The sequence below is a fragment of the Canis aureus genome, chromosome 5 (assembly GCF_053574225.1).
Source record: "Canis aureus isolate CA01 chromosome 5, VMU_Caureus_v.1.0, whole genome shotgun sequence".
Lineage (NCBI taxonomy): Eukaryota > Metazoa > Chordata > Mammalia > Carnivora > Canidae > Canis > Canis aureus.
In genome coordinates this window covers 26,124,402-26,148,624 of record NC_135615.1, presented here as the reverse complement: position 1 = coordinate 26,148,624, position 24,223 = coordinate 26,124,402, and the positions used below count along the sequence as shown (strand labels likewise).

General features: G+C 41.0%; 1 protein-coding gene and 1 long non-coding RNA gene across 3 annotated transcripts in view; one reads left to right on the top strand and one right to left on the bottom strand.

The window, feature by feature from the left end:
* The window catches only part of CELF2 (CUGBP Elav-like family member 2), an 814,981-nt gene that overhangs the window by 364,396 nt on the left and 426,362 nt on the right, over window positions 1–24,223 (top strand). The window lies entirely within an intron of this gene.
* Window positions 10,201–23,712, bottom strand: LOC144313364 (uncharacterized). Its single transcript, XR_013379020.1, has 3 exons — window positions 23,418–23,712; window positions 21,387–21,509; window positions 10,201–12,935 (listed from the first exon to the last, which is right to left on the bottom strand). It is a non-coding gene; the product is annotated as an uncharacterized LOC144313364 (long non-coding RNA).

Here is a 24,223-nt window from a genome sequence, read left to right as displayed (position 1 = left end):
TGGGCCCTACTAGGTAAGGAAATACGACAATGTCCTTTGGGGGAAACCTCTGGTCATAGGCGACTTGTAACATAAAATGACATCATTTCCAGAGTGATGTTTGCACTTTGTATCACCCATAGGATTTGGGGAGAGAACGCACTTGGTTAATATGATTCTGAGGTCCCACTTCCTGGGGCGCTTTCTCCAGTAGTTTATGGGTGACTCTTCTTGGCAGTTGGAATATAACACAAACTTAAAACATCCAAGTTTCTCCCTCACTTCGTTGAGTCAGCGCTCCTAACTCGGTGCATATTTGGGTAAATGTACACATATCCACTCATTGGCTTATGTACACACATATATTGTACCAAGCTGGCCAATGCAATATTTATGTTTGTACTTTGAGCTGCCTAAGATTTTGTCATAAAATCTAAGGCTGCTGTAGGGGAGAGAGCACATAAAACTTTCATGACTAGTATAAAAAATACAAAATGTTATCATTAATATTTAATAAAATTTGCAGCAGTCAATGAGCAAAATCAATGTTTTTTAATTAAGTTATTCATTTGTAATACGAGCTGTACCTTGTTGTGTGTTAGCATGGAATTTAGTGGGTTGAACTTAAAATGAATAAATAAACCTAATTTTAGCCCTTGGGGTAATGGTATTAGTAATAAAACTATTAATTGGTTGCCTTTTCTTTGATAAGCAAACAGGGTTTCTTCAGTGACAGCATCTCGTATTCCAAGGTGTTTTATGATTCTCGAGCTGGCTGGTGTCCAAGATGTTTTAGTAAGATGAATTGCAGTTCAGACTGTTTATAACAGGTACCCCCATGCTCCTAGCATATTATTTGTCTCACCAGGTCTCTTCTAATAAGAATCAGGGCAGCCGAGGGCTGGAAGTTTATACAACACATGTGGGGTTTTCACCAAGGTTTGGAGTTGTTGTATGTTAAAGAAATTAGCAGTAAGCCATCGGCTTGTTAATCTTCACCCCCACCTTCCTCTGGAATTCATCTTCCTACCATGTAGTCTTGTCCATTTCTTCTCCTGATCCTTGTGGCTTATTTTCAGAACCTTGCTCTTTCTCCAACCACCTTTCTGCTAGTGTGGAGGAAATGGTTTGCTGGAAGCAAAGTTGACCTGTGGGATGCATTCTTTTTCCTTATGGCCTTTTAAAATATGGGTTTGATGGGCATGATGTTAACCTAGCTTCTGTATATTCCCTAAACCTAGTTGATATAAATAATACATTGAAATTACATAGTAAAAACCGTACCACTGTATTCACGATATACTTTACCCAGATTGCAGCATTAAAAAAAAAAAAAAAAAAAAAAAACCTCACCTATGTTATATAACAGCATCCACACTACTTGCTAATCATAATTGGGACAATATAAACAGACCTCTAAGGACTTCTGACACAAGCTTTTTGAGGTTTTCAAGAGAAAAGGGAATTTTTTCCCACATTAACCATAACCGTTAAAGAAATACAAATTATTGGTATGATTTCTAAATGCAAAAAATTTAAGCACGTTTTATTATGCAATGCTATTGATTCAATTTACCTGTGGGAACATCATGAAATCCCTGAAGGGCCAATGCAAACAAAATAACTTAAAATAAATTAAAACATAATATATATACGTAAAGTGTGGTATGTAGAATTTGGGATTAACTTGATAACTTCTATAGAATAAGCAAAATGAGACATGCATTTCAATATATGTTCCGGATTCACTGAAATGAAATTGAAAGTTGGGGCGGGGGGGAGATGACACAGATCTAGCAGGGTAGCCACACACAAAAAGTTAATTTTTAAGAACCTCGAGAAATAAATATCAGATATAAACTCAATTTAATTAGAATAGATCAAAGATGATCTCCCTATCAGAGTTATCAAGAATACTGAATACAGACCCTTTGGGGGTTAGGAGAGTGTAGGAATAAAGTATACTACCTTCTGTTATGCATGGCTTTCTTAGCTTATTGAAATGGGTCAACCTTACTGCTAATACTTCACGGTGGTTCTTTCTTCATCTCTTCAATATAGAATTCAGTTTAGAATAAAACCCAATATTCCAGCTAAATATCTCAGTTCCCACCAGAAGTATAATTCAATTAAGCTCCAAATATTTCTTTTAAAAATACAAAATAAAATCTTCTCTCTACATATGCCATTCTGCTCCATTCCAAAAGGATAAAAAACTGCATTTGTGTAGTTTTGGTTCATCTATCACTTTGTACGTTTTTATGGATTTTTATGTGTAATCACATTTTCAGAGGGGATTTTTATGTGGTCTGCTCCATTTCTGCAGAGTTATTATCTTTCAGCTTTAAAATTATAAAAATTGATACACAATCTTTGGTTTCTCTCTCTTTGGGAAAGTGATGGGTAGCCATTCATCATTCCCTGTGACAAGCTAAACTTGCTTTGTTTGCCGTAGTGAAAGATGACTTTTACTCTTGTTTCTATTCTTTGCCCCTTCTTACTAACAATGGTGATGGGGACCATAGTGGCCTGGGTGTGTGCTGGGGTTAGGCCTCTTCTTTCTAAGCTTCAGAAAGAATCTGCATTTTTCTTCTAACAGCTCAATAAAATATGTTATTTAAAAGGAATTTATAAGAGAATTTAGACTTCCATCTGCCTATCCTGTTGAGGCCTCTCTCCATACATGACTTTTCCCTGTCTCTCTCTACCAATTTGTTCTTTACAAGATGACTGCTCTATCAGACATAAAATGCTGCCTTTTTCACTTAACTATGCAACGGCCGCTCTCTGTACTTCTAGGGCAGATTTAATGGTGCATTTATATTCCATTCAGACTTGAACACAGCAAGAGAAAACCTACCCACAGGGATCATAAGTACTGGTGGCATTTGTGGGATCTGAAAGCTTTGCATATGGCACTATATTTACCTGAGCCATTCCAAAGTGTTATCATTAAAACACAATCATGCTTTACAGGTGTCAGCTGAGTATAGGTGAGATTTAGAATCATTTTTATGCCTCATCCCTCTGGTTTATGTTGAGGCTCATTTTAATCTCTGGGTTAGAGCAAAGGGCCATATAAAAAAAGCTCCACATACATCAGAGTGTCTTAGACGTGAACCAGATGTCAGTTTCCATTTGAATACCAACTGAAGAAATGCCTTCTTCTGTAATATGGTGGGAAGAATGCTAAGTGGCAAGAAGCAGGGTGATGCTTTGGAGGAAGCTGTCACGATGGGCCAGCCTGCTGAGATTTCATGCAACCCTACAGTTAATATGCTCAGAGACAGAGTCCCCAGCTTGTCCAAAAGAGACTCGCCACTGACAAGAATGTAGGTGCACAATATGTACCCTCTCCCTCCTCACCGAGTGGAGACTCACACATTTGGGCAAGTATGTCCTACCACAAATGAGATGTGGCCCCAAAGTGCTGCATTTTATAAAGCCGATCAGATTCAATGCAGTTTGACCACTTAGATTTTCTGATGGCTCTAGGACAAACTCGTGAAATAGGGAAATGGCTCTTCACTGGCCACAGCCCTGTGCTTAGGCCAGGTTTCCCACTCCATGGAATGTTCCTCCGCTTAAAGGATTACTTCTCCTGTGTTTTCCTCTGTTTCCTTCTTCCTACTAAAACTTGCTGTCAGGAAAGAATCATCATCACACATTCCTTTGTATGAAGGTGAAATTTCAGATATAAATTAGGAGATGCTTTTCTTCAAGCACAGTGGTATTCAGTCCGTATTTGTACCGTGCACTGTGTTTGTGTGAGTGGAGATCAATCCTTCCTTAAAATTCCTGAACTTGTGTTCCTTTAGCTGAATGGCATCGGGAAAGTTTATTTCCACTCCTCTTTTCTATTAGCAGCTTTACATCATTCCTTTTGGAAGAGTCCTAATCCACTGTAGGTCTAAAAACTCTCCGGTATGGCTCCCTGTCGGTGAGCTCCTGATGCAAACTATGAGTAGGCCAAAGGGGAAGTACTTCAGTGATGTAGGTGGACACGGATTCAACCTTCCTTCATCCCAGCCTTCAAGGTATTGTGATTAAAATTTGTTTGAATGGATGGGAGAGTTAGCTGCCTGGAATTTGGGGAAGGAGAGCTAGTAGGGCTGGGTGGGGAATGAGTGAAGTGAAAGGGTTGGATAGGAGGGAGCCAGTCTACTCTCATCCTTAGTTGGATGAGTTCTCCACCCATCCGTCAATCTACACTGTGCCTGTGGTGTTCAACAGGCCTGGCATAGCCTCCAGCTTCCTTCATTGACAGCATGTGTCTCTTTTAGTCATTCAACTAGAAAAGACCTGATTTTGCAGCAGCCTGAACCAGAGCATGCCGATGAAGATGCGCCCTTCCAAGATCGAGGGTTGATAGACCAAGGGGGATGGCTGATAGAGGAAAGAGCAACACTGGGTCCCTGGGCCTCCCTGCCTTCACAAGAAGCTCAGGTAATCCAAAAGCTTGAGACTAGTGGCCTGCCAGCAGGGCTTTCCCAACTATACACAGAATGACTACAACCCCTACCCCATCCAGTGTGAGAAGTCCAGAAGCTCCCCTTACACACACACACACACACACACACACACACACACAGTGACTGTATTGGGATCCTTTATCCCAGTTGATTGGGATATCCCAATCCCAGAATATTGATTACAATGTCAACGTCAATCAGCATGGGCCTGAGAGCTTCCCTGCCCTCTGCTACATTGAGGGTTGGAGATGGAAAATGGGGACCTTTCTGTGAATCTCTGAGAACTAAGAGTTACTGGTAAGCACCTCCCACAGTGGCACAAACGCCCTCAGCTTTGGCCTGAGGTCTCTCAAGCCGTGGTGCATGCTGACCACACTCTCCTCATCTTGGGTGAGTGGAAGGTTTTCTGAGGAACGATAGTATCTACTTGTGGCAGAGAGTGTTTCTCATTAGAATTGAGACCATGTAATTGCTTATGGTGGAAAACATGGCTTGCTTTCCCTGAGATGCACAGATGAGAGCAGCTGTACCTATCATGGCCTTGTCCCAGCACATCCTTGTCTCTGTCATGCTCTGGGTAAAGGTCAGGGAAAGTGAGGAGCTCTGGCCAGCTTGCCACTTGAGTCCCTCCCACCGCCCTTGAATGCGTTGTCTGAAGAAACAAAGTTTTGATCGTGGGCTTATCACATGCCTCGCTCCCAGTGCTATTGCACAACCGTTTAGGGTTTTTTTTTTTTTAATATTTTATTTATTCATGAGAGACAAACAGAGACAGAAGCAGAGGGAGAAGCAGGCTCCCCCCAGGGAGCCCAATGCTGGACTCGATCCCAGGACCCTGGGATCACACCCTGAGCCAAAGGCAGATGCTCAACCACTGGGCCATCCAGGCGTCCCTCCTTTTGGTTTTGTAAGGAGGCCTATGGAGCTATTAATTCCTTGTCTCTTCGTGTCCAGGGAAATACCCGGGATGGTTATACCCACAGGTAGCCATCCTTTAGGTAACCAAATGAAAACGGTTAACTCCAAGTCTACACAACACTGGACTCCCTCAGTATGGAAAGTGAACCCTATCACTCTTCCAATGCAGCTGGACACTTATAGAAGAGGCCTGGAGAACCCACCCCCATGCAGGTAGCCAGGATGGAAAACATCCGGGCTCTCTGCAGGCACCCACCCTTGACACTTCTCGAATGTATAGAAGAAGCAGTGCCACACTCTGGCTAAAAGTCTTAAATGCAACTTAGTTAGGTCCAGACCAGTAACTGGATTTACAACGTCACGTTGGCTAGGCGTTTCAAAAAGAGAACTAAATTGATTAGAGCCAAGTTGTTGCAAAACACATTCTTGACGTTGTTTATATCCTAGATTCTCAGAATTGCAAGTCAAGTATGGTGTTGAACTTACCAGTACTGTCCCAGGAAGGCCTGTGTTGAAGCCATTCTGAATGGATAGATGACAGTTCTATTTAAAAAGCTTTCTAGGGAAAGAATCTATAGGGCAACCATCTAAATCCTCTGACACTTGGTTCAGGAATCTCGTAAATTCTTCCCAATCGAACATAATCCCATTAACTCATGTCCATTAGGCCTTTGCGCAGAAATAAATGCTGCCTCTCTGTAACTCTTCTTCATAACCTGAAATCCTGTTCCTCAGTCCCCTTTTGACCAAGTCCAGTAACTCGGGTATTTTGGTAGTCGCCCTGTCCCTACCCACCCACCCACCCCCTCACCACGCACACATTTTGCAGACACTCTCGTCTAGTCCGACAGAAATGGCATCACTGAGCTGACCATCTTCCTAATTAGAAAACCTGACATCTAACCTCCTGAGCAGTCTGACACGGGGTAAACTCCAGCAGCTCAATTTTCATTTCTAAATCCATTTAGCAAATATTTATTCACGCTAAGTAGAAGAAAATGTGCTCAGTCTAATGGGAGTCAGGAAGAGTAAGATAAGGTTCCTATCTTCAAGGGCTGTAAATCTTAAGTCTGTGAATAGCTAAATGAAAGAACATAGCAGTGAGTCGGGGTAGCACAAGGAAAGGGGGTTCCTTGCTGCCCCAAGGAAGCATTGGTTCCTACACGTTCTACGCAGACTCTAAGTGGTTGGGCTTTACCAGGGAGGACATGCATGGGATTTGAGTTTGGGAAGAGTTAGCCCTTCCTCCATGCCTACTGTTAATGGGCATATTAGTAGTTTTTGCTATCTTTTAACTTACAAGTGGCCAAAAAATGAAGTGCACTCACGTGTTAGGCCTGAATATTCACAGCAGAGAGACAATAGGGTAATAAGTCTACTCTAGAAGTTCTCAGGCCTCATTTCTTATCATGGTCTGATAAAGAAGAATGCAGAAAAGCACATCAAAGCCTTTTAGGAAATTGCAAATCTAACCTGAAGGGTTCTTCAAATGAGGCTTGGGTTATAGAGACACTGGCTGTATCCTCTGCTGCAAAAATCTGTGGGGTGTATGGATGGTAGAGGAGGACCCAGTGTCTGAAGCATGAAGGGCAGGCTGGGGGGGTGGGGCTGTGTATCATATGCCCTTGGACATTGCCCCTCTTTAGAGGTGCTGCAACCAGGCCAGAGCCAGCTGAAGTGGAACTAGGTCTGTGTTCCATGAGGGGATGAGGTCAAAGTTGCCTTGGAAGACAAGGAAATGAGTCTTTCTGACCCCCAAACCCAGATCTTAAAAACACCTGCTGTCCAAGGGGGAGTGCCAGGGAGGGATTGTGGGCAGAGCGGCACATCCTGGGGTCCTGAGAGTTGCGTGCCTGTCCGGGATGAAGAGAGGATTGTGACACAGTCACTGGTTATGATCACTGTGCTTCTCATGTGTTTCCGTAAACCGAATGATGACCATATAGATAGATGTTTTTCATCCCGTGAAGGAAGATTACTTCGGATCCCATTTTATCCAAAACTTCTATGTTTCTTTGTTTTACATCTGTTCAAGTAATCTGCTAATTCATAGATTACCAAATCTAAAAACATCCTTACGTTTTGATGCCAAACCCTGAGAGTTCTTGACTTGTGATTTTTTAATATCGGTTAAATGTAATTTCTTGAGGTTTTACCTAAAATATTTTCACATCGATCGCCATAAGGAAAACTGTCTTTGATTTTTTTTTCCCTTTTCTTTCGGGTTTTGATACTAGAGCTTTTCTCCTTTCACCAAATACACTGGCTAGCCTTGCATTTTATACTCAGAAATCATAGAGTAGGGACTGATCAGTGCCTAAAAGTTTGTTGTTTTGTTGTTCAAGTGCGGAGGATTTAAGGAAAAAAGAAAAACCTCACCTGTAAAACTGATAATGGGAGCCTATTGAGGAGGACATTTTTCCTACTATTTTTTGGTTTCAGTTTTCTTTTTTTTTCCCTTACTGAAGTATAATTGATAAATAAAACTGTAAGGGAAAATGTACAAGGTGATGATTTGATTTACATATACACTGTGAAGGGATTCCCCCATCGAGTTAATTATCCCACCTATCACCTCACATAGTTGCCTTTTTGGGGGGGGGGGCGGGTAAAAATATTGACATTCTACTCTTAGCAAATTTCACTTATACAATATGTTGTTATCAGCTACAGTCACCATATTCTACATTAGATCCTCAGACCTTATTCAACCTGTAACTGAATTTTTTTTTTTTTTTTTTTAAGGGGAACAGGAGGGCAGAGGGAGAGAGAGACTCTTAGCAGGCTCCATGTCCTGCACGGAGCCCAAGGTGGGACTCGATCTCACAACCCTGAGATCAAGTGTCAAGAGGCAGACACTTAACCCACTGAGCCACCCAGGTGCCCCTTGTAGCTGAAATTTTGCACCCTATTACCAACCTCCCTGTTTCACCCACCCACCAGCCCCTCACAACCACTTGTCTCTTTTCTGTTCCTACGCATTCAGCTTCTGTATAAGTGAAACCATGCAGCATTTGTATTTCTCTGACTTATTTCACTTAGCATAATGCCCTCGCCAGGTTCATCAGTGTTGTTGCAAACGACAGGATTTCCTTTTTTCTTAAGGCTGAATAATATATATTATATGTATATATATATACATATATATATATATAATGGGATATTATGGGATATATATATATATATATATATATATATATAAAATGGAATATATTTCCAATGGATATATATATATATATATATATATATAATGGAATAATATCCCATTATATGTATAATATATAATATAATATATATATTATATAATGCACATCTTCTTTATCCATTCATCTATCCATAGACACTTAAGACTTATTTCCGGAGCTTGGTTGTTGTGAGTAATCCTGCTATGAACACAGGGATGCAGACATCTCCTTGAGAGAATGATTTGTTTTCTTTGAATATATGCCCAGAAGTGGGAGTGCCAGATACATGGTAGCTCTAGTTTAAATATATGTTTTTTAAATATCTTTGGTAGCCTCCATACTGTTTCCCATAGTGGCTGCACCAATTTACATTCCTGCCAGCAGTGCACAAGGGTTCCCTTGTCTGCACAACCTTGTCAGTACTTGTCGTGTCTCATCTTTTTCATAACAGCCCTTCTGACAGATGTGAGATGGTATCTCATTGTGGTTTTGATTTGCATCTCCCTAATGATTAATGATGTTGAGCACCCCTTCTCATATACCTGTTGGCCATTTGTATGTTTTGTTTTGTTTTGTTTTGTTTTAAATGTCTCTTTAGATCCTTTGCCCAGTTTTTAATTGTGTGTTGCTTTTTTGCTATTGAGTTGTATGTGTTCCTCATGTATTTTGGACATTAACCCCGCACTGGGTATGTGGTTTGCAAACACTTTTCTCCCTTCATTAGGCTGCCTTTTCATTCTATTGAAGGGTTTTCTTTGCTGGACAGAAACTTTTAAGTTTGATGTCATCCCACTTGTACATTTTTGCTTGTGTTGCCTTTGTGGTTTTCATTGTCTTGATTTGATTTTTTCTAACCCCCCCCCCCCAAGTAACGAGTTCACTAATTAATTTCTGAATTTGTGTTTTCTCTTTCTCTAATTTCTGCTATCATCTTATACGTCTTTGTGCTTACTCATCTTTTTCTTACTCTCTAAATATGATGTTTATTTTTATTCATTGTTTAATAAATTTACCCACTTGTAAACTTTCATATGTTGTGTTTTAACATTTTTAGTCCAAACTAGTTAGTAAAGGCTTTAGATTTTTTCCAATAGTTTTGGGCACGTGGGTGGCTCAGCGGTTGAGTGTCTGCCTTTGGCTGAGGTCATGATTCTGGGGTCCTGGGATTGGGTCTTGCATTGTGCTCCCCACAGGGAGCCTGCCTCTCCCTCTGCCTATGTTTCTGCCTCTTCCTGTGTGTCTCTAATAAAATCTTTTAAAAAATTGTTTTCTAATAGTTTGTAATTTTTAAAAATTTTCTGTGTAAGGGTTATTTAGCACAAAATTATTTTTTATTTTGCTTTGTTTTGTTCAGATTTCCAAGTGACTGGGTAATTTTGCTTACATTTGCATTATGAATTCCCAGTTTTATTGCATCATGTTTGATTTGAGTCCATGACATTCATGACTCTTTCTTTTTGAGGGATTAAAAAAAATCCTTTGACATCCAGGGCCTTGTACCAATTCCATGATAGCTGCCTTGTACCCTATAAAATGAAATATATATTTATTCAATTTACCCATTTTATGGTATTCCAATCTTGGAATCTCCTTGAAAAAAAATTCTTCATCTGTCAAAGACTGAGCAAGTTTTAATTCTCAGAGAATTTTGGATTTTCCCATTTCTTTATTTCTAAATGTTTGATTTAGTGAAATGCTACCAGAATTGTCACCTATGTGTTGGATAATTTCTTGAAGGATTTTAACTTTTCGTAATGAAAGTGATGCTCTTTCTCATTTGACGTTTCTCTTTAGTTCAAATCTACTTTCAATTATCATTGCCACCTCTGCTTTCTTTTTATGTGTAGCTTCCTGGTATATATTAGCTTTTGTATTTTTGTCATTTTTAACATTTTTCTTTCCTCTTGCTTCCCTTTACAAGTTTATAGTTGAATTTTTGAAACCAGTTCTTTGAGTCTTCATTTTTAAAGGGGGCTTTAAACCTTGTTCACACATCGATTGTCTGTCTTAGCCAAAATGTGTGGGCAAACTTCTGTCATATTATTTTATACATTTCATATTTATGTACCTGTTTGCTTAATTTTGTTTGTACGTGTGTATGTATTTATTTATTCATTCATTCATTCATGCATGCATGCTTTTATTCTTCCCAGTGATGAGGAAGGTACATTTCTGGAGTGTAGAAAAGCTTTATTCACTCTAATGACACAAGTGAAGAATCATTATTTTCATTCCACCCTCCTGTATGATGAGAAATTAACTTCCTGGCTAATCCTTTTATGGTAGAGAATTCCAGACCCTAGTTATTACTGCTTCATAATTTTTATCACTAAATTGTTACTTGCTACAGAAAGATTTTCTTTCAGAAAGTGTTTTTAACATTCACGTTTGGTTTTGCAACTTTATTTACAGCTGTGATTTGAATGTAATTCTATGGGGTTAGCTTGTTTAATTGCTTATCACAGCCCTTTTACACCTTGACATTCCCAGGCTTCAGGTTTTGCCTTTGATTCATCTCGCTTATAACTGGAATCAATTTGCATAAAATTTTAAAACTAGTACATGGGTGATATATTTTCAGAGATCTTGCATATCTAGGCAAGACTTACTGTTGCCTTAAAATCTGAAAGCCATCTGGCTGTGTACAGAATTCTTGAGAAACCAACTATTTCCTTCAGAAAAAAGTTTGACTTTGTTTTTTTTTCCTGGAGTTTACAAGTTGAGAAAGAAAAGTCTGAGCAAGGCAGACCTGCTCTCATTAAATGTAAAATATTTCAAATCTATGCCCAAAGATTAGTAAAATTTGACAAAAGGAAACCCATCATCCAATTGTAATAAAGTAGGTTTTTTTCACCTGTCCCTCAGATCTCTTCCCTTTTAACAGAAGTAAAGTGTTAAGAGCTAGCAATATTCCCAGTCTCGTGTTTGATGAGACTATTTTGCTTTAGTCTTGACATTTAAAAAATCTTGGAATGTGTGTAGTTATGTGTCTCTTTATGCTTCATATTCTTTTCTGGAACACAGGTGAATCTTTCCTATTGGCTGGTTTTTCTTAGTTCAAGAAAGTGTTTACTGAACTTTTTTTTTCTATTTTAAGATCCCACTAATTGTAATATTCATGTAGTTGTGTATATACATATGCACATGGGGGTTTATGTATGTGTGTGTATATACACCTACATCAACAAGAAGGTGGCCTTCTGTTTTCACAACTATTAAAAAGTCTATATTGAGGAGAGAAAACTGTTCTAGCATCGCAGAGATGTGCTATTACATATCTATTTTTGCTTTGTTTTGTGTTCCTTTCTGGTTTCTTGGGACGAGTGGATTTGTTAGATATAGGATTATCAGTTTGATCAATCTGATCTATTTTACTTGCTTGTTGTTCTCTTATAAATGATCTGCGGCTTTTCCTCAGCACCAGCTTTTGTTACACACTGTCCATTCTGTGTTGTCATTGACTTAAATGCACATTTTCATTTACTCAGATATTCGTGTTTATTTTCTAACATGAATTTCTTCTCTGTCAGCTGCCTTTTCACACTGTGGCCAGATCCCTGCTCCTCTAATTTTGTAATCTTTTATTTTATAAATTCCACGCTTCCTTGACATTCTAAGAGAACGTGGGCTTCCTTAGCTACAGAGCTTCATGTAATGGTGATGGTGGTGACAGTGACAGCAAGCAGTGTGCCCTTACCTTATCCAGGGCATGATGTATATATTAACTTATTTAATCTTCATAACATGTGGTGCTGTTATCCTCTTCATTTCATAGATGAGAAATTGGAGTCCCAACAGGCAAATAACCAATACATGAACAACTTAGGATTTTAGTCCATAAATTTGACTTCCAACCTCCTCCACCCTTGCTCTTAATGACAAAATTATACTATGAGTGTCCTCCTTTGTAGGGTATATTCCCAGTGCATCTACAGGACAGTGGATCCTTTCTTTTATGCTAGTGCTTCTCCTCATAGACCCCTACATCAAATATCTATATTTGATCTATCTAAAAATTTCTTTTTACTGATTTTTGAACAAAGATTTTCTATACCCAGTGTTGGTCTGTGCAAAGTCCATGTCCTCTGCCTGTCTACCTGGTGCTACTAGAATGCCTTTTTCTCAGATCTGAAGCTTGCGAGCAGGTGGGTGGGTGCCTGCCCTGAAACATTTCTGCTGCCCAGATGTCCTGTATCCAGTATGACTCTACTGTATTGAGTTTCCAAAGTTTAGGCATGCCTGCATATTACACCTTCTTCCATATGATCCACCTGTTTTGCAGTTGGGGCCATTTCTGCCAAAGATCAGTGACATTTTCACTAGTAGTTTCCTTTGGTAATGCTACTGCACTTTTGTATTTTTGGATGTATTTTGAAGGACACTGCAAAAAAAAAAATGTAGCAAGTGAACATGGCACAGTTAGCAGATAATTGTCATAATTCTGAAGAACACATCATTTAGAATGCTACAGACTGGTATCTTATTACTTACTTTTAGTGTTGTCTCCTAAAACCATTAGCAAGAAGAGAGAAGTTGAAAAACTCGGTGAGGAAGGGAAGTAAAAAAAAGAAGAAAAAACACAAAAAAATCACGGACTCCCTGGAATGGCCTCGGTACTGCTCACACCGCTGTGGAAGAGCAGAGTTGAGATGTGGCTTCCCTTGGGGTTTCCGACATTCATTTCTACCCTCATTACTTGACCGCAAAGGGAAAGTGCTCTGTTGTCACTAAATTACTTGCCTGAACAGGGAAGAAAGTTTATATTGGTTTAATCCTCATTCACAGCTATGAAAATGGGCCCTCTTTTTTCTTATGAAATTCAATTCATTATTGGAAAATCCCACGGCTAACATGAACAAATTGAATTATTCCATTGGGTTTTATTGCTCTAAAAAGCAATTCCTTCATCGATGGGAGAAACTCTGTAATGTACTAAGAGAGGAAAAAGAGTATACTCAATGACAAGGATATGCCCCATCTGAATTTCCTCCCCGGAGGTTTTCTTGCAATTTGGGCCCTTGATTTAAAAAAAAAAAAAAATGCCTTTTATTATTCTGCTCTTGTTGTGTTATTATTCTCTTCTTCCAAAATTTAAAACATTAAATATACACCATCATGTTGTGGGTACAACACTAATCTGTGGACTGCTCGCTTGCCCCCTCGATGCTGTCTTGGGCTGAGGATGCCCTGACAGGTGGTCTTGTCATGACCATCTAGCAGAGCGCATTTCCCACCCCCACCCCCTAGTTTCTAAGCTCTGCATATTGGAGGATGACAAAAGTGCTTCTTGTCATTCTGCCTGTTTCTTCAAATGTTAGTTCCACACTTTTTAATTAAGATAAGACAGCACTGGGAGTAAAAAATAGTTTACTTTCATTTTTATTATATTTTAACAGGCCCTCATAAGCTACCCACCAATACTCTGTCAATTTTGCTAACTTAGTAACAGACACATTCATCCTTTCAGTGGGTAGCATGCATATCTATGCCATTTTCTAAGAGCAATGACTTTGGAAAGCTTTGCAAATTTAAATACTGACTAGGGGAGCAAATATATACATATATATAAAATATATATATATGTGTGTATATATATATACACACATGCACACGTGTGTGTGTGTATATATATATACACACACATATATGTAAATAAGACTGCAGAACAATAAATGAATCTGTATGTTAACCAAGCTTCACTGTGTTTAATTCCAGCTTTAAAATTCCCCATAGAAATTGGACATTTAAGATTTAAAATTTGAGAAGTATAGCATTTTTCATGCTCCAAAATTTCATTTCCTGCATAATAAGGAAAAAAAATGTTTTATTCACCTGATGGTGTTGAGATTGCCCCCACATCTCTGAAAGCGTTCTTATTTGAAATGTGTCCTGTACATAAACTGGCACTCTTTGTTCTTTCCTGTTTGCTGCCATTAGTCATCGTGGGCGCTGTTGCTGAGAAGAGCATTTTTAGCTGCAACTGAAGTGAACTGTGTGCTGCTCACACTGCACCCACGAGAGCCCCTGGGGTGGGCCCGTGCGCGGACCACATCGCCTCATGCTGCCTACGCTGTGGGTGCTGTCGCTCTACCTCTGTTGCAGCTGAGATGACAATGAGCCTGGATGTGTCCAGGGGAGGCTCATCTCAAGGGGGACTGGGAGAGTGGAGAAGGATAAGTTAAATCAGATCAAACTGCTGATATTTGACCATTTCGACTTACAAAAAATGATGATTTCAGGTGGTTAACCTAGCACATTCCCCTCCTGCAGCTGAGTGTTAAAGAGCTGACATGGAAAGTTAGAAGGGAGAGTGGGAAACAAGCTATAAGAGACTCTTAAGGATAGAGAACAAATGGACGGTTGATAGAGGGGCAGTGGGTGGGGGATGGGCATGAAGGAGGACACCTGCTGTCGTCGTAAGCACTGGGTATTGTATGTAAGTGATGAATCACTGAATTCTACCACAGAACCCAATACTGCACTGTGTTAACTACCTAAAATTTAAATTTATATTTAAATAAATACATTTTAATTTATTTTATTTTATTTTTTTAAGATTTTATTTATTTATTCATGAGAGACAGAGAAAGGCAGAGGGAGAAGCAGGCTCCACGCAGGGAGCCCAATGTGGGAACTCGATCCCAAGACCCCGGGATTGCACTCTGAGCCAAAGGCAGATGCTCAACCACTGAGCCACCAAGGAGTCCCAAATACATTTTTTTTTTTTAAAGGAAAAGTTAGATGCTCTCACTGAGATTTCCCTCCTCTTTCTTCTTTGCCTCCTCTGCTCTTCATCAGAAGCTTTTTGGCAATATGATTTAGGAATTAGCAAGGAGGGGTGCCTGGGTGGCTCAATTGGTTAAGTGTCTATCTTTGGCTCAGGTCATGATCTCCGGGTCCTGGAATGGAGCCCCACATCAGGCTCCCGGCTCAGCAGGGAGTCAACCTCTCCCTTTGCCCCTCCCCTGCTCATACTCTCTCAAATAAATAAAATCTTAGAAGAAAAAAAAAAGGATTAGCAAGGAATCCCAAGGAACCCCAAGGAACTTCTCATTTTTCTTTCCATTATATTTGAAAACAAACAAAACAGACATTGAAAAAGCAGCCAAGGCTGAGTAAACAGTCACCTCAAAGGTCATCTTCCAGTTTTGCAACTCGCTAACAGTGACTCTGTGAAGAACTATAGCTACATTGGATTTCACTGGCTTTGGGAGAGTTGGACCTGTGCAGGCCTGCCGCTGGCAGGAGAGATTTTGGTAATACAGAAGGTGACCGATGCTTCTCATCTCAATTCTGAACTGAACTGATGTCCCCTGCTAACACAGCAGGAGTTTGAAACATCGAAGGTCAGGGACTCAGTTCATGCAAATCTGAAAGTGTGCTCTCAGCATTCCCTAATTTTTATTTTTTTAAAGATTTTAGGTTTATTTATTCATGAGAGAGAGAGAAAGAGGCAGAGATATAGGCAGAGGGAGAAACAGGCTCCTCACTGGGAGCCAGATGCAGGACTCAATCCCAGGACCCCGGGATCATGACCTGAGCCGAAGATAGGCACTTGAACAGATGCTGAACCACTGAGCCACCCAGGTGCCCCCATCCCCTAATTTTTAATTTCATTTTGTATAAAGTGGAGTCTACATTCTTTACTAGGACTTTTAAGACTAAGAACAGGGGATGCCTGGGTGGCTCAGCAGTTGAGTGCCTGCCTTTGGCTCAGAGCATGATCCTGGGGTCCTGGGATCTAGTCCTGCCTCCTTTTCCCTCTACCTATGTCTCTGCCTCTGTGTGTGTGTGTGTCTCATGAATAAATAAATAAAATCTTTTTTAAAAAAAAAAAAAAGACTAAGAACAGAATTTATCCTCTCGTTTCTTACGTGTTTCATCTGTTGTACCTTTTTGCCTACTCCCATTCTCAACATGAGCATGCGTACACACACACATACACACCCAGTGTTTTAACCATCTCGTAACCCCATGTCATTGCTAAAACATACCTTGAACTTGAAGGACCACAACTACTCATCATGTTTTTCTGAACTTGAGAAAAATATGTATAGATGAGGACCCAGGTGAAGTTTTATCTTTTTTTTTTTTTTTTGAAAGCCTTCCCAATAAAAGCTAACCTTCCATATCTCTGCATTTATTCGGGGTACCCAGGTGTATTTCTTTGGACCCCTTGGTCTTTTTTATATCCAGCATTTCTCTGTGTAAATGCGTGTATCTATAGTTTATTAATTGTTGCATTTTCTGCCCTTCAGGGCAGCGTCTGGCACGTGGTTAGTGCTAAGCGAGTGGTTTTTAACATTAAATAATAGGTCTTTACAGTTGATATGGAGCTACCTGCTTCATACAAAGGTGTACATATTAAAGGAAAAATGCTTTCTAGGTGTGCTAAAAATGAACTTGAAACAAAGCTGTCAATGATGGATGCTTGTTGTGCAACATTATATAAGAAATGTCACAAGTACAGTTGTCTGAATCTAGAATCTAGGCTTTGGATCGGCCAGAAACAAGCAGAAGACAGGAATTTGATTGTGATGAGCTGTATAATGAACCTCAACTAACCTGAAATTTATAAAAACAGTTACATTCGAGAAGACAACGAAGTCAAAAGAACAGTTTTGTAAAATCACAAAAATGGCTTCAGAGGCCCCTGGCAGGCAAGATAGAAATCCCCTTCCTATGTTGCTCTAACAAATGAACATACACTTAGTGGCTTCCGTAACACAAAGGTATTCCCTTACCATTCTGGAGGTCACAACTCCTGGAGGCTCTAGGGGAGAAGTGTCCCGTTGCCTTTCCCAGTGTCTAGGGGCCACCCCCACCTTTGAGCCTGTGGCCCCTCCTCCATCTTCAGGGCCAGGGGTGCTGCACCCACAACTATCCTCCCTCACCTCTGCTTCTGCCCTCTCCCCTCCTTCCCTGACTCTGAATCTCCGGCTCCCTCTGTCCTTTATAAGGACCCCTGTGATGACATTGGGCCCATCTAGATAATCCAGGCAATCCTCCCAACTCAAAATCCTTCATTTAGTCACATCTGCAAAGTCCCTTTTGCCATGTGAAGTAACATATTCACAGGGTCCAGAGATCAGGACAGAGATCTCTTTGGAAGGTCATTACTCTGCCTACCATACCTCATGGGACCCGGAAGGGCTCAGTCTTCTCAGGTATTCCAGGGGTCTGGACAGAGGGTCTTTTATATTTTTTATATCCGTTTATATATATATCCGTATTTTATATAAGTAAGGATTGTTTTCCTTACTTCCCCTCTTCCTACAGGTGTTCAGTGAGTGGGACCCTGCTGAGTGTCAGGCACTGGTTTGAGCCCAGGTGAGCAGTACCAGTGGAAGACACTTGACCATCCATCTCCCTTTTGACTATTCCTTCGAGACAAAGCTGTTGGAGTTCAGCTGTCCCCCAACCTGGTACTCCTTACATGGGCCTTCCCTAAGCGAGTTTGAGCACCACTATGGCAAAACGCTCCTCGAACGTCTCAAAACCCAGAATGCTGGCAAAGTGCTGACAGAGGGGCTGCCCTCCTGGTACTTACACTTCCTGACAGATAAGACTGTTGCAGAGAGATCCACAAAGAAGGGCCTGACAACTGGAAGCAACAAGCTCCGAACATTTCTGTACATTCAAAAAGTCGATGAGTAACATGTTGACGTTATTTATAAGCTGTTTGCAGCATGCCAAGCAAGGAGCTGTCACAGGAGTTGCGTTTCTAGACAGCGTGGGATTGGGGGTGGGGTGGGGGGTACAGATTTTTGTCTGGGTGTCACAACTTCTGAGTTTGCCGTTTAGAACAGGTGCCTCGGCAGCCTCTCTTAAGCCTTCCACTCCCTGTCGCCAGGTCTAAAATAACTGGGGATTGGCAGGAGCCTAGAGCTATTCCTTCCCAGATTTGTAGCATTGTTATTTTTTTTTTCTAAACTCCACTTGTGGAATATTTAATGCCAATCCAACTTGCAAAGCCATCTGATATGAGCACATCATCCCGTAAGCATTTTTGACAGTGAGTGTCACTATGCATCTTTTTTATCACCCTCCCTTTTACAAGGGATCACAGATAGCACACTAAGTTCAGCTGTGATTAATAGGTCTCTCTCACCATTGACTTCATGGGCTCCAGCCTACTAAGAAAAATGTGGCTGCTGATAAATCTCATGTGATAAGAGCTGCGTTATGTAAGCAGTTTGGGCAGGCATTGCGGTGCATATTATTATGACAGTGTGGTAGTTTGCAAAGTTCAATTGAATCGACGAAGCCTCTTGTTCCATTGATTTTCTAGGCTTCTGTGGAGTGAGAATAACAAGTACTTTGAGTACAGAAACCCATGTGCACATAATAGAGATTAGACCATGTGGCTGCTTGTGTATATTGTTTCAAACCACTTCCAGAATAGCATATGCACTTCGAAAAGGATTTTTTTTTTTACAGGTGTCCTTTTATTTTATGTCTTAGCAATTAATATAGCACAGCTCCAGGTAGAACACGAAGTTGAGAAATTAAAAATCGTCTCGCAAGGTCCTTGGAATGGAGTCTCGGGAGCACAATTGCTCTGTTTCAACTTGTGACGCTCCAGCTGGGCATGCGGGGGACTGTTTAGCATGTCAAGCTGAACGTGTGTGTGAGATTTATGGATGAAATGACACATTACTTGGGTTACTAAATTTCTAAATGACAAGAGATTTAAATGGTGCAAAAAGCTACCCCGGGTTTGATGGGAGCATAAAGAACATTCCTTCAAGGCATGACTTGCTTACTGGAAGCATTCTGAAGGAAATTTAATTGTGCACACAGGGTATTAAGGGGCATGGAGGAGGCTTTCCAGTGAATTGAAGTCTGTTGGGAGAAAAGTTGGGGGAGCAGTTTCATGTCAAAGCATCACTTTTAAGCACAGCTAAAAATTAGCACTTGGTTATACAGAGCAGCATGCGACCGTAAGGACCTGTTAGATAAACGAATCCCGATGCTTATGAATATAACATGCTGAGAGTGGGGTCTTGTACTTTAAAGGCCTCTTCTCTCAGCTGTCATGTGTGTCTCATGAATGTGTGATTCGAGCCACACCGACAAGCCTACGTTCCCCAGACATGGATTTTTTCATGCCTCCCCACCTTTGCTTGAGCTGTCTCCTGTGCCTGAAAGACTGTTTTTCTTCTGGTGACCTCCTACTTCTCCTTTTAGGGCCGGAACAAAGAGTCATTGCCACCTCTCCTCAAAGCTAGTGGGGATCTCTTTTCTGAAATCTGCTGAAACACACAGTCCTTACTTTTATGACAAATTTGTTGCTATTTATCTCCAGCACGGTCTATCCCTCCCCCTCCCCCATAGATCATGGGCTTCTTGGGGCAGTGGACCCCCCTCTGAGCACCCCCCACCCCAGTGACTTTCACCTTTGTATTCCTGCCTTGCCCAAGCAGATCATAGACTCCCGGTGAGCGCTTATTCAGTGATTGAACGACTCTGTGCCCAGAGAGAAGAAGCACCAGCCGGTCAAAGGCACAGCCCATCACCCTCTTTTGTATTTCTTATCTGGTCCAAGAATGTAAAACTCTTAATGTAAAATCTTCTCTGATGAAGAAAGCAGGAAAAGGTTGTAGAATTTAAAATCCTCTAATATAAAATGTTCATGTGGGCAGATCCAACAGAGAAGAAAGTAAGCCTAGGGGATTTTCGCTCTGAAATCCATGGATTTGCTTTCTTGTTGTTTTCACCTCTTTCCAGTAATTCCATGTGATAGAAGCATTTTGCAGGGGTTAATCTACACGTAATGAAGTTTCAAAGAAATCATATACTGTACTCTACTCACAGAGCCCTGGGGTTTTTCTTTTTTAAGGCAGCATGGTACAAAATAGTGATAAATAAGCTGATGTTTATCACTGTAGGTAATACTTTTTTTTTTTTTTTAACTATCCCCAAAGTAAGTGTGTATTACTGTGAGTAGTTTCTTCATTAAGACCAGAGGTTTTACACATAGGCCTGCAGAACTCAAGAACCAGAGACGTGCAAGATCTGACAAGTTTTATTTCAAAAGAACTCCTGTGGTCTCTGGCCCATGTCAATCTTACCTTTGCTTTCTCATGAAAGTAATGGGCAATGTCCAGATCTAGCCCTGCGTTTGAATACAGATATGAAGAACTTATTCCCACCACCTCCAACCATCTATCTGCTGGCCAAGAAAGCACATAGCACCCTGCCCCTCTGGATTTGCAGCTGAACGGTGTAACACAGAGAGTTCCCCAGAGTCACAAGACTCACACCATGGTTCTGATTCTGAGAAAAGTGAATAGCCCATCTGGACTCCGTAGTAATTGCTTGTCGAGTGTAGAGTCCTTCTTGTGTATGATAAATTTGGGGAAGTTACAGTAGGAGAGTCCTACACAATGGTCGGTCAACTTTTAACTTAGACTTCTGGCCTAAAATCAAAAGTATGAAGATTCCTGAGATGTAAAGAATGAGGTTAAGGTGCCTGCGTAGCTCAGTCACTTAGATTGAGCCGACTTTTGATTTTGGGTCAGGTCATGATCTCAGGATTGCGAGATCAAGCCCTTCATGGAGAGGAGTCTGCTTAAGATTCTCTCTCCCTCTGTCCCTCCCTGCCTCCACTCTCTCTGCCTCTCCCACTGAAATAAAATAAATAAAATCTTAAAAAAAGAAACTTTCTTTTATGACCTTATGAGGTCGAATAATGAAGATTTTTTTTTCCAAATCCCAAAGAACAGAATTTTAGTGACTTATGGATGTCATTAATTCTCGTGACTATCTTCTCTCCCGTTTCAAAATGAGAGTACAGATAATAACCCAAGGGAAGGAGATAATGACATACCCAGATATAAGAGGAACTGATCAACTGCTATCCAAACCTCTGGAAATCGGTGGTGTTTCCATAGATCTTCATATCTACATCTAGACTGCTCAGAGCTGAGTGGTCCAAATCACGCAGAATGAGCTATGGAAGAAGGAGCACAGATTTGGAGTTTGAGGACACAGAACCACACATCCCTCTGCCACTGCCCAGATGCTTTATACTAGGCCAACTTATGAGACTGGCTGAGCTCCATAGGATGTCATGGAAAAAACTGCTTTGGAAACTAAAAAGTGTAATACAGCACTCAGTTGTTCATAATTACAGCTAATCCTTGAAAATATTGCTTTATAATTTTACTGATTTTCAGTCCAATCTGATTAACACGAATGTGATTTTATTTACTGTTTGTCCATTGGGTGAAAGCGCTGAACGCGTTTGTTCTGAAGCACTAAGTTCCTCTCTGCCTTGGGAAGGAGGACGTGTCCTGAGAGAGGTGAACTCGGGTTTTGGGCGGAATCCACAGCAGGAAAGAGAGGACAGTGATTACAGAAGAGAAATAGTAGGGCAGCTCAGTGTTCAGAGTGATTTAAAATTGTGTTTAAAATTACTTCCAGAAGATTCAGTGGCCATACTTTTATATCAGAGCAAATGTAAATAACTTGGATTACATGTATAGGATTATTCATATTGATTTCCCTACAGATTAGTGTGAGCATTTGGGGATTGGCTGTGTTGTCGACCCTCTCTGATAGAAATCCTTAGCCAAAGCAGATCACTTGGGTGAGGAGCAAACAGTATTTACCCAATAGCCTTCATAGTCAAACTCAGTGGAATAATTGCTATTCCTTCTTCTAAAAGAGGTTGTTGGAGAGAGGAGCTGTTAGTGCTGGGGATTGAAAGCTGGAAATGACAAAATCCTAAAGCTTTATCTTTCATCATCTATAATAGCAATAATAATAATAGGCAATAATAGTAATGATTGTACCGATTCCCTTCTGTGTGCCAGATGTGGTACCAAGCTCCGAAATACATCAGCTCATGTAATTTCACTCTTACACCAACCTTGGGAGGTATGGATCATACTTCCCGTTTGTCAAATGAATAAACAGCAGCTCAGATCCTTGACGTAACTTAGACAGCTTTTAAGAGGCAGAGCTGGGCCTTCAACGCACATCCGACCTCAGGCCTCACTTCACGCCACTACTCTGTGCGACTCCTTCGATGTTTATTAGCTAGATGAGCTGGATGGATGGATTTACAGGGCTCCAGGCCTTAAGGTCAAATAACCCCTGGCTTCGCATCTCAATTCTGTCACTTATTACCTCTGTGGTCTTGGAAGAGTCTGTTAATCACTCTAAGCCTGTTGTTTCATCTGTAAAGTGTTGTTAATATTGGGCCTTCAATCCTCACAGGATCGCTGGGAGAACAGAATGACATAATGCATACTGAGTGCTAGACAGATGCAAGGTCTCCTTCTGACCCTTCCTTCTTGGCGTGGCATTGCTTGCAAGGCTTATCCTTCAAAATACTTCTGTCTTAAAGGTTTTGTATTACTCTCAGACATGGGCATTTATCAAGGAGTACAAGCAATGAGATGCGATAAAATCCTTCATTTAATGAGAGCCCAAATAAACAGAAACTCTTAATTAGCTATGTTTGGGTTTTTTTTTTTTTAAGATTAATTTATTTATTTATTAATGAGAGACAGAGAAAAAGAGAGAGAGGCAGAGACACAGGCAGAGGGAGAAGCAGGCTCCATGCAGGGAGCCCGATGTGGGACTCAATCCCTGGTCTCCAGGATCACGCCCTGGGCCAAAGGCAGCGCTAAACCACTGAGCCACCCGGGCTGCCCAGCTATGTTGTTTTTGTTGTTTTCTTGAACCCTGCTTTTGAGATCGAGAAATAATTACATAAGAAACTAAGCGAAAAGCCTGGATTTGCTAAAAGTCCCAAACAGTTTCTAAGATTGTTCTTGGGTCACAACCGGAGACCGTTAGAGCAGAAAGTTTCTGTAGGGACACAGACATCAAGTGGTCCCAAGTCACTTACCTAACGAGAAGCCTGCGGCCCAGGTCCTCTTTCTATCACATCTCCCCCGGGTTGCTCTCCTCACCTCATCACTCCTTGACCTGATGTGGGGCCCACTCACATTCAGAGTGTGAACTCCCCGCATCTTCTCCATCCACATGGGGAGGCGCCGCTGTCTGTTCCTGTAGGCTGTGCTTATGCTCAAGGAAATGACTCCCTTTTTAAAAAGACTTTCAGCCACAAAGGCTGGAAATAGAAATTACGAGTTATCAACATGATCCATTTCCTGAATCATCTCATGAATGGGTGGGGTTTTTTTTTGCCTCGGTGTTATTTGCCTTATAGAGTAATGGGAAAATCAGTTTGCAGAGTGACCTGAACTCTCTGGGGGCACATACTGAACTTGAACTAGTCATCCCTCTGACCCACAGTCACCCTCTTCATATTGTCCCCAGTTCACTGGAAGACAGCCAACAGTCCTCCTAAGTTTCGTCTTCTGTCATGGGGGAGGCAGCATGTGGCACTAGAGAGGTTGAGAAGCACATGATGATGATTTTTATTGTTTTTGTCCATGGTGTTTTGTCCAAAGTGTCTGGGCAAATGCGTTTGTCAACAAGGGGTAGGTCTAGTCATTACTTCCTTTCTGGTGGAGGTTGTAGTGCTTGAGAGAACAGAGGAGGGGCCAAAAAGCCAAACGTGGACATCACATTCCGTGGTCCTCCTTTCCTCCTGATTGTTTCTTCTTGATTGTTCTCCTCCTAACACTGGCTCCTGAGGGCATCCTGGACAGCATGAGAATGGAACATTCACACATTTTTGCTTTGAAG